Here is a 10,263-nt window from a genome sequence, read left to right as displayed (position 1 = left end):
GTTATTAAACTTCTGTTTATTTTTCTCCTGTTCATGTGTCTTTAGTTACAGGGGGCGTCTCAGCCAAGAATTTAGAAGGGTAGAAGGAAAATGATTTTTCCTCCCCTACACTAGGTACTGCTGTGGGGAAATCTTGCAGATGTAATTGAAATTCTATAAACTTTGCAAAGGTATGGAGGACCAGTTAAATAGTGAGCAAATGAAGCTCTTTATAGTCTGTAGAAGTCTGTTGACATATTAGGTGTCTTGGGTTACTGGTGGCAGAGTGGGGCTGGGGAATAGAATAAGAATTTTAAGATATGCATCAAGATATTTTACTTTATCACAATTTCTAAACATATAATACAATTATCAGGGTTCCAGAATATTCAATTAGCAAGTAGTCAAAACCTGAAGTAAATTTTTGTACATCAAGTAGGGTGAGCAATAGAGAAATTCTAAGCAACTTTAAGATTATAAAATGATGATCTAAAATATTATGTTTCCCAGGTAGATTTTCAAAACATTGTATGTCCATGGCCTGGGTAGAGTGGCGCCTGGTTGGTGGTGCCTGTCTCATATCAGCCAGGGACAAAGTAACTCCTTGTTTAACCCAGCTTGGCTTTTGGTTTGTGCCCATGTCTGGTTCATGCCCTGGAAACATGGAAAAAAAGAAAAAAAAAATTGTAAAATTTGGTTGAGTCGACTTTGAAATTATAGCTAAATGTATCTTGAATTGATAGCTAGAATTTTTAAAAACTCAAATATTATATTGTAAAATATTAAATTTTCCTTTAATAAAACTGAATTACTAAATCCATAATTTTTACATTACTCTAATGTAGCAAAATTTACAAGATCCAGTACTCCCCAGACCAACTACCATCTTTACACTGCAAAATAAACTATGAAAATTGGATCCATAAACAGGTTTTGGATGGAACAGCTAAGTGATGGAAAGCCCACTGAAGACATTGAAAGTAGAAAATATAGGAACAAAAATAGGGTATAAAGAAATTATATAGAGAACATAAAAACACATGGGAAAAATATGATTTTGTATAAAAGGAATAAAAAGTGAGGAAATCTAATTAAAAGTTGATTCCTAAATTGCTGCACATTTATTGCCATAGCAATTTTCGTGGATATGAAACAGACTGTTTCATTTCTGGCTTAAATAGAAGTTCAAGAATGTGGATGACAGTTCCTATTTAATCATCTGGTATTTTTGTTAATTGTATTTGCCTTTGATTTGATGAATGTGTTTGAATGTCAACACATTTGTACATCATCCTCAGCCTTAAGGAGACAAAGCTCTTTTACAGTGGGCTTCTCAGGAAAGTTAATTGGTTTACTTTAGAGAATGCAGCTGTAAGGAAATTTCTGAGTTGTCTGTATAAATAAGTTATTAAGCCAAGAACAGGTCTAGATCAAATTGTGAAGTGTAAGAAATGATATCGGTTCCTCACTTCCCTACTCTGGTGATAATTCCTCACTGGGGCAGAGACCACGTGTTCACCAAACAGCCTCTATCAAAATTTGTGCTGAGGAAATTTCTGGGACATGTTTGCCTTAGATGGAGATAGAATCATGTATAAAATGTGACTAATAATATACACATAAATAAAAGAGTAGCAGAAACCAGCGTGACTTCATAATTTAGAGTATCTCTTATGAAATATGTTTTTACATAAGAACTTAACTTCATCAAGCAAAATGAAAGATTCTTCATTATTGAGAATTCAAACATTATCCAACAGAATTGGCTGGAATAGCCAGGACTTGGAAGCAACCGACATGTCCTTCGACAGATGAATGGATAAGGAAGATGTGGCACATATATACAATGGAATATTACTCAGCCATAAAAAGAAATGAAATTGAGTTATTTGTAGTGAGGTGGATGGACCTAGAGTCTGTCATACAGAGTGAAGTTAAGTTAGAAAGAGAAAAACAAATACTGTACGCTAACTAACATATGTGGAATCTAAAAAAAAAAAAAAAGGTACTGATGCACTAGTGGCAGGGCAGGAATAAAGACACAGACATAGAGAATGGACTTGAGGACCCGGGGCGGGGAGGGGGAAGCTGAGGCAAAGTGAGAGTAGCAGCGACATATATACACTACCAAATGTAAAATAGTTAGTTAGTGGGAAGCAGCAGCATGGCACAGGGAGATCAGCTCTGTGCTTTGTGATGACCTAGAGGGGTGGGATAGGGAGGGTGGGAAGGAGGCTCAAGAGGGAGGGGATATGGGGATGTAAGTACGCATATGGCTGATTCACTTTGTTGTACAACAGAAACTAACACAGTATTGTGAAGCAATTATACGCCAATCTAAAACCACAAACTAAACAAACAGAACCAGATTAGGTCTATAATCCATTTGGAGTTTTTGTAGAGTCTTAGGTAGTGTTCTAATTTCATTCTTTTACATGTAGCTGTCCAGTTTTCCCAGCACCACTTATTGAAGAGGCTGTCTTTTCTCCATTGTATGTTCTTGCCTCCTTTGTCATAGATTAGGTGACCATATGTGCATGGGTTTTTCTCTAGGTTTTCTATCCTGTTCCATTGATCTATATTTTGGCTTTTGTGCCAGTACCATACTGTCTTGATGACTGTAGCTTTGTAGTATAGTCTGAAGTCCAGGAGCCTGATTCCTCTAACTTGGTTTTTCTTTCTCAAGATTGCTTTAGCTATTTGGGGTCTTTTGTGTTTCCATACGAATGTAAAATTTTTTGTTCTAATTCTGTGAAGAATGCCATTGGTAGTTTGATAGGGATTGCATTGAATATGTAGATTGCTTTGGATAGTATAGTCATTATCACAGTATTGATCCTTCCAATCCAAGAACATGGTATATGTCTCCATGTGTTTGTCATCTTTGATTTCCTTCATCAGTGTTTTATAGTTTTCTGAGTACAAGTCTTTTGCCTTTTTAGGTAGGTTTATTCCTGGGTATTTTATTCTTTTTGTTGTTATGGTAAATGGTATTGTTTCCTTAATTTCTCTTTCTGATATTTCATTGTTAGTGTATAGGAATGACAGAGATTTCTCTGCATTAATTTTTGTATCCTACAACCTTACCAAATTCATTGATTAGTTCTAGTAGTTTTCTGGTGGCATCTTTAGGATTTCCTATGTATAGTATCATGGCATCTGCAAACAGTGACAGTTTTACTTCTTCTTTTCCAATTTGTATTCCTTTTTTTAATTTTTCTTCCCTGGTTGCCATGGCTAGGACTTCCAAAACTATGTTGAATAAGAGTGGCGAGAGTGGACATCCTTGTCTTCTTCCTGATCTTAGTGCGAATGGTTTCAGTTTTTCACCATTGAGAATGATATTTGCTGTGGGTTTGTCATATATGGCCTTTATTATGTTCAGGTAGGTTCCTCCTATGCCCATTTTCTGGAGAGGTTTTTTTTTTTTTTTATCATAAATGGGTGTTGAATTTTGTCAAAAGCTTTTTCTACATCTATTGAGACGATCATATGGTTTTTATTCCTTAATTTGTTTATATGGTGTATCACATTGATTGATTTGTGAAGAATCCTTGCATCCCTGAGAGAAATCCCATTTGATCATGGTGTATGATCCTTTTAATGTGTTGTTGGATTCTGTTTGCTAGTATTTTGTTCAGGATTTTTGCATCTATGTTCATCAGTGTTATTGGTCTATAATTTTCTTTTTTTGTGATACCTTTTTCTGGTTTTAGTATCAGGGTGATGGTGGCTTCATAGAACGAATTTTGGGGTGTTCCTCTCTCTGCAATTTTTGGAAGAATTTGAGAAGTATCAGTGTTAGCTGTTCTCTAAATGTTTGTTAGAAGTCGCCTGTGAAGCTCTCTGGTTCTGGACTTTTGTTTGTTGGAAGATTTTTAATTACAGTTTTAATTTCATTAATTGTGATAGGTCTGTTTATATTTTCTAACTCTTCTTGGTTCAGTCTTGGAAAATTTTACCTTTCCAAGAATTCGTCCATTTCTCCGTGGTTGTCCATTTTATTGGCATATAATTATTTGTCATAATCTCTTATAATCCTTTTTATTTCTGTGGTGTCAGTTGTGAGTTCTCCTCTTTCATTTCTAATTTTATTGATTTGTGTCCTCTCTCTTTTTTTTTCTTGAGTCTGGCTAAGGGTTTATCAATGTTTATCTTCTCAAAGAACCAGCTTTTAGTTTTATTGATCTTTGCTATTGTTTTCTTCATTTCTATTTTATTTATTTCTGCTCTGATCTTTATGATTTCTTTCCTTCTACTGACTTTGGGTTTTCTTTGTAGTGCTGTCTCTAGTTGCTTCAGGTGTAGGGTTAGATTGTTTATTTGAGATTTTTCTTGTTTCTTGAGATGAGATTGAATTACTATAAACTTCCCTCTTAGAACTGCTTTTGCTGTGTCCTGTAGGTTTTGGGTCATCCTGTTTTTGTTGTCATTTGTTTCTATGTATTGTTTTATTTCGTTTTTGATTTCTTCAGTGATCTCTTGGTTATTTAGTAATGCACTGTTTAGCCTCCATGTGTTTGTGTTTTTTACAGTTTTTTTTCCCTGTAATTAATCTCCGGTCTTCTAGTGTTGTGGCCGGAAAAGGTGCTTGATATGATTTCAGTTTTCCCTAAATTTTCCAAAGCTTGATTTGTGACCCAAGATCTGATCTGTCCTGGAGAATGTTCCATGTGCACTTGAGAAGAAAGTGTATTCTTCCACCTTCGGTGGAATATTCTATAAATATCAATTAAATCTACCTGGTTTGTTGTGTCATTTAAAGTTTGTGTTTCCTTATTCATTTTCTGTTTGGATGATCTTTCCATTGGTGTAAGTGGGGTGTTAAAGTCCCCTACTATTATTGTGTTACTGTTGATTTACCCTTTCATGGTTGTTAGCATTTGCCTTATATATTTTCGTGCTCCTATGTTGGGTGCATAAACATGTATAATCGTTGTATCTTCTTCTTGGATTGATCCCTTGATCATTATGTAGTGTCCTTCTTTATCTCTTGTAACAGTCTTTATTTTAAAGTCTATTTTATATGATACGAACTGTTACTACTCCAGCTTTCTTTTGATTTCCATTTGCATGGAATATCTTTTTCCATCCCTTCACTTTCAGCCTGTTTGTGTCCCTAGGTGTGAAGTGGGTCTCTTGTAGACAGCATATATATGGGTCTGGTTTTTGTATCCATTCAGCCAGTCTGTCTTTTGGTTGGGACATTTAATCCATTTACAGTGAAGGTTATTATCAATATGTATGTTCCTATTCACATTTTCTTAATTGTTTTGGGTTTGTTTTTGTGAGTCTTTTTCTTCTCTTGTGTTTCCCACCCAGAGAAGTTCCTTTAACATTTGTTGTAAAGCTGATTTGGTGATGCTGAATTCTCTTAGCTTTTGCTTGTCTGAAAAGGTTTTGATTTCTCTGCTGAATGTGAATGAGATCCTTGCTGAGTAGAGTAATCTTGGTTGTAGGTTTTTCTCTTTCATGACTTTAAGTATATCCTGCCACTCCCTTCTGGCCTTGAGAGTTTCTGCTGAAAAATCAGCTGATAACCTTATGGAGATTCCTTTGTATGTTATTTGTTGCTTTTCCCTTGCTGCTTTTAATATTTTTTCTTTGAATTTAAGTTTTGTTAGTTTGATTAAGAAGTGTCTTGGTGTGTTTCTCCTAGGGTTTATCCTTTGTGGGATCCTCTGTGCTTACTGGACTTGGGTGACTATTTCGTCTCGCATAATAAAAAAATTTTCGACTATAATCTCTTCAGATATTTTCTCAGACCCTTCCTTTTTCTCTTCTTCTTCTGGGATCCCTATAATCTGAATGTTGATGCATTTAGTGTTGTCCCAGAGGTCTCTGAGATTGTCTTCAATTCTTTTGCTTCTTTTTTCTATACTCTGCTCACTGGCAGTTACATCTACCTTTTTTTCCTCCAGCTCACTTATTCATTCTTCTGCCTCAGTTATTCTGTTATTGATTCCTTCTAGTATATTTTTCATTTCAGTTATTATGTTGTTCATCTCTGTTTGTTCTTTAGTTCTTCTAGATCTTTGTTAAACTTTTCTGGTATTTTCTCAGTCTGTGCCTCCATTCTATTTCCTCGATTCTGGATCATCTTTACTACACTTACTCTGAAGTCCTTTTCAGGTAGATTGCCTATTTCCTCTTCATTCATTTGGTCTTGTAGGTTTTTACCTTGCTCATTCATCTGTGACATATTTTTTAGCCATCTCATTTTTTTTTTTTTTTCCTTTTGACGAGTGGGATTGTGTTCCTGTCTTACTGGTTGTTTGGCCTGAGGATTCCAACACTGGAGTTTGTAGGCTGTTAGGTAGAGACGGGTCTTGGTGCTGAGATGAGGACCTCTGGGAGACCTCACTGTGATTAATATTTCCTGGGGTTGAGGTTCTCTGTTAGTTCAGGGGTTCAGACTCAGAGCTCCCACCGTAGGAGCTTCGGCCCAACCCCCAGCTCGTAAACCTAGATCCTGCAAGCCACATGGGGCAGCTAAAAAAAAAAAAAAAAAAAAGGAGAACAATAACAAAGTAAAACTTAAAATTAGACTAGGAAAGTAACAGATTGTTAGAAAGAATATAAAAATAAAAATATAGTTGAAACAACAACTGGAAGGTAAAACAGGACTGCAATAGTAAAAAAGAGGAGGAAGGATAAAAACAAAGTTGGGAAAGGCCTTGGCTGTGGAAGGCGGGGCCTAAGCAGGGGTGGGGTTTGGGCGGTGGGCAGGGCCTCTCATTAGGACCCACAGGGCTGGGAAAGGCCCTGGGGGGTGTAGGGGGTAGGGGTGGGGCTTAGGTTCAAGAACAGATGGGGCCCAGGGTGACTCCTGCCTGTGGTCTCAGAGGGTGGGGGACTCCACCTGGGTGCCCAGCAGACTTCCTGGGCTCAGCTCCTTTCCTGCTCCTCTGATCCTGTTGGGCCCCTCCCATCTGCCTCTCCTGTTCTCCCCTGGGCCTCCCTCCTATGCCCCCAGGACCAACGTAGCCTGGAGGGGCCTTTGGAGGGCAGGGGACCTGGCCTGGGTGCCCAGCAGGCTTCCCTGGGTTCGAATGGGTGGGGCAAAAGAACTCAGCTCCTCCTCCTCCCATCGTGGAGGGCCCTTCCCACGTACCTCTCCTGTTTTTCCAGGCCTCCCTCCTACCCGCCCCCCAGGACCAAAACGGCCTGCAGGGGGCCTCTGAGAGTGGAAGACCTGGCCTGGGGCAAGAGTCAGGCAGAGTTCCCCAGCTGATTGGGCAGGGGAAACCCTGGGCATGCTCCCCCCATCTGAGCCCCCAGGGTCCCTCCAGGCATGGAAACCCATCCCTCCTCTCAGCCACCCCTCAGGGGCCCTGGTCCTTTCCAGCCTCCACTTTTCCTCCCCCCTAAGCCCCCACACATGCTACCAGGTCGCTTGGAGGTTCCTCTGTTTCCGTTAGGTATCAAGGTCTCCCACCAGCGTCTGGCAGCCACCCTAGTTGTGGGGAGACATGAACTCCATGTCTTGCCACACTGCCATCTTGACTCTGCATTCCCTCATATGGTTTTGACTGAGATTAGAGGTTGGTGTTTCCTAAGTTTCTGTTGGAAAATTCACTTTAGGAAAATTCCACATGAAAGAGTCCCTTTAGATAAAAGGTGCATTAGAAGAGTGTACTCTTTAACCAGTGTCTTACTTTATAGCCTCAGCCATTTATTGAGATATCATTTAATATATGCCTGGCATGTGGAAGGCATATAGTACACATTATTTGAATAAATGAATGCATCTATCCTACAATAGGTGTGAAAATATTACATTTACCCCAAAGGAGAGATTAAAATGAGTTTTATTAAAAACATACCTATAAACCATTAGCCAGACTTATCAAGAAAAAAAGGGACAAGACTCAAATCAATAGAATTAGAAATGAAAAAGGAGAAGTAACAACGGACACTGCAGAAATACAAAAGACTATTAGAGATTACTACAAGCAACTGTATGCCAATAAAATGGACAACCTGGAAGAAATGGACAAATTCTTAGAAATGCACAACCTGCCGAGACTGAACCAGGAAGAAATAGAAAATATGAACAGACCAATGACAAGCAGTGAAATTGAAACTGTGATTCAAAATCTTCCAACAAACAAAAGCCCAGGACCAGATGGCTTCACAGGCCAATTCTATCAAATATTTAGAGAAGAGCTAACACCTATCCTTCTCAAGTTCTTCCAAAATATAGCAGAGGGAGGAACACTCCCAAACTCATTCTATGAGGCCCCCATCACCCTGATACCAAAACCAGACAAAGATGTCACAAAGAAAGAAAACTACAGGCCAATACCACTGATGAACATAGATGCAAAAATCCTCAACAAAATACTAGCAAACAGAACCCAACAGCACATTAAAAGGATCATACACTATGATCAAGTGGGTTTTATCCCAAGAATGCAAGGATTCTTCAATATATGCAAATCAATCAACGTGATACATCATATTAACAAATTGAAGGATAAAAACCATATGACAGTCTCAATAGATGCAGAGAAAGCTTTCGACAGAAGTCAACACCGGTTTATGATAAAAACCGTTCAGAAAGTAGGCATAGAGGGAACTTTCCTCAATATAATAAAGGCCATATATGACATACCCACAGCCAACATCGTCCTCAATGGTGAAAAACTGAAACCTTTTCCACTAAGATCAGGAAGAAGACAAGGTTGCCCACTGTCACCACTATTATTCAAAATAGTTTTGGAAGTCCTAGCCATGGCGACCAGGGAAGAAAAAGAAATAAAAGGGATCCAAATCGGAAAAGAAGAAGTAAAGCTGTCACTGTTCACAGATGACATGATACTCTACATAGAGAATCCTAAAGATGCTCCCAGAAAACTACTAGAGCTAATCAATGAATTTGGTAAAGTAGCAGGATACAAAATTAATGCACAGAAATCTCTTGCATTCCTATACACTAATGATGAAAAATCTGAAAGTGAAATTAAGAAAACACTCCCATTTATCATTGCAACAAAAAGAATAAAATATTTAGGAATAAAGCTAACTAAGGAGACAAAAGACCTGTATGAAGAAAATTTTAAGACACTGATGAAAGAAATTAAAGATGATACAAATAGATGGAGATATATACCATTTTCTTGGATTGGGAGAATCAACATTGTGAAAATAACTCTACTTCCCAAAGCAATATACAGATTCAATGCAATCTCTATTAAACTACCACTGGCATTTTTCACAGAACTAGAACAAAAAATTTCACAATTTGTATGGAAACACAAAACACCCCGAATAGCCAAAGCAATCTTGAGAAAGAAAAAAGTAGCTGGAAGAATTAGGCTCCCTGACTTCAGACTATACTACAAAGCTACAGTAATCAAGACAGTATGAGGGCTTCCCTGGTGGCGCAGTGGTTGGGGGTCTGCCTGCCGATGCAGGGGACACGGGTTTGTGCCCCGGTCTGGGAGGATCCCGCATGCCGTGGAGCGGCTGGTCCTGTGAGCCATGGCCGCTGAGCCTGCATGTCTGGAGTCTGTGCTCCGCAATGGGGGGGGCCACAGCAGTGAGAGGCCCGCGTACTGCAAAAAAAAAAAAAAAAAAAAAAAAAAGACAGTATGGTACTGGCACAAAAACAGAAATATAGATCAATGGAACAGGATAGAAAGCCCAGAGAAAAACCCACGCACATATGGTCACCTTATATTTAATAAAGGAGGCAAAAATATACAGTGGAGAAAAGACAGCCTCTTCAATAAGTGGTGCTGGGAAAACTGGACAGCTACATACAAAAGAGTGAAATTAGAACACTCCCTAACACCATACACAAAAATAACCTCAGAATGGATTAAAGACCTAAATATAAGGCCAGACACCATCAAACTATAGAGGAAAACATAGGCAGAACACTCTATGACATAAATCCACAGCAAGATCCTTTTTGACCCACCTCCTAGAGAAATGGAAATAAAAACAAAAATAAACAAATGGGACCACATGAAACTTAAAAGCTTTTGCACAGCAAAGGAAACCATAAACAAGACGAAAAGACACCTCAGAATGGGAGAAAATATTTGCAAATGAAGCAACTGAAAAAGGATTAATCTCTAAAATTTACAAGCAACTCATGCAGTTCAATATCAAAAAAACAAACAACCCAATCCAAAAATGGGCAGAAGACCTAAATAGACATTGCTCCAAAGAAGATATACAGATTGCCAATGAACACATGAAAGAGTGCTCAACATCATTAATCATTAGAGAAATGCAAATCAAAACTACAATGAGGGCTTCCCTGGTGGCGCA

General features: G+C 38.4%; 1 non-coding gene across 1 annotated transcript; it reads left to right on the top strand.

The window, feature by feature from the left end:
• The first annotated feature begins 510 nt into the window (after positions 1 to 510).
• On the top strand, positions 511 to 645 carry LOC131763099 (small nucleolar RNA SNORA48). Its single transcript, XR_009337500.1, has one exon. It is a non-coding gene; the product is annotated as a small nucleolar RNA SNORA48 (small nucleolar RNA).
• The last annotated feature ends 9,618 nt before the right edge of the window (positions 646 to 10,263 follow it).

The sequence above is a fragment of the Kogia breviceps genome, chromosome 9 (genome assembly GCF_026419965.1).
Source record: "Kogia breviceps isolate mKogBre1 chromosome 9, mKogBre1 haplotype 1, whole genome shotgun sequence".
Lineage (NCBI taxonomy): Eukaryota > Metazoa > Chordata > Mammalia > Artiodactyla > Physeteridae > Kogia > Kogia breviceps.
The sequence above is the reverse complement of the archived record's forward strand: the minus strand, read 5'-3'. Positions and strand labels throughout refer to the sequence as shown.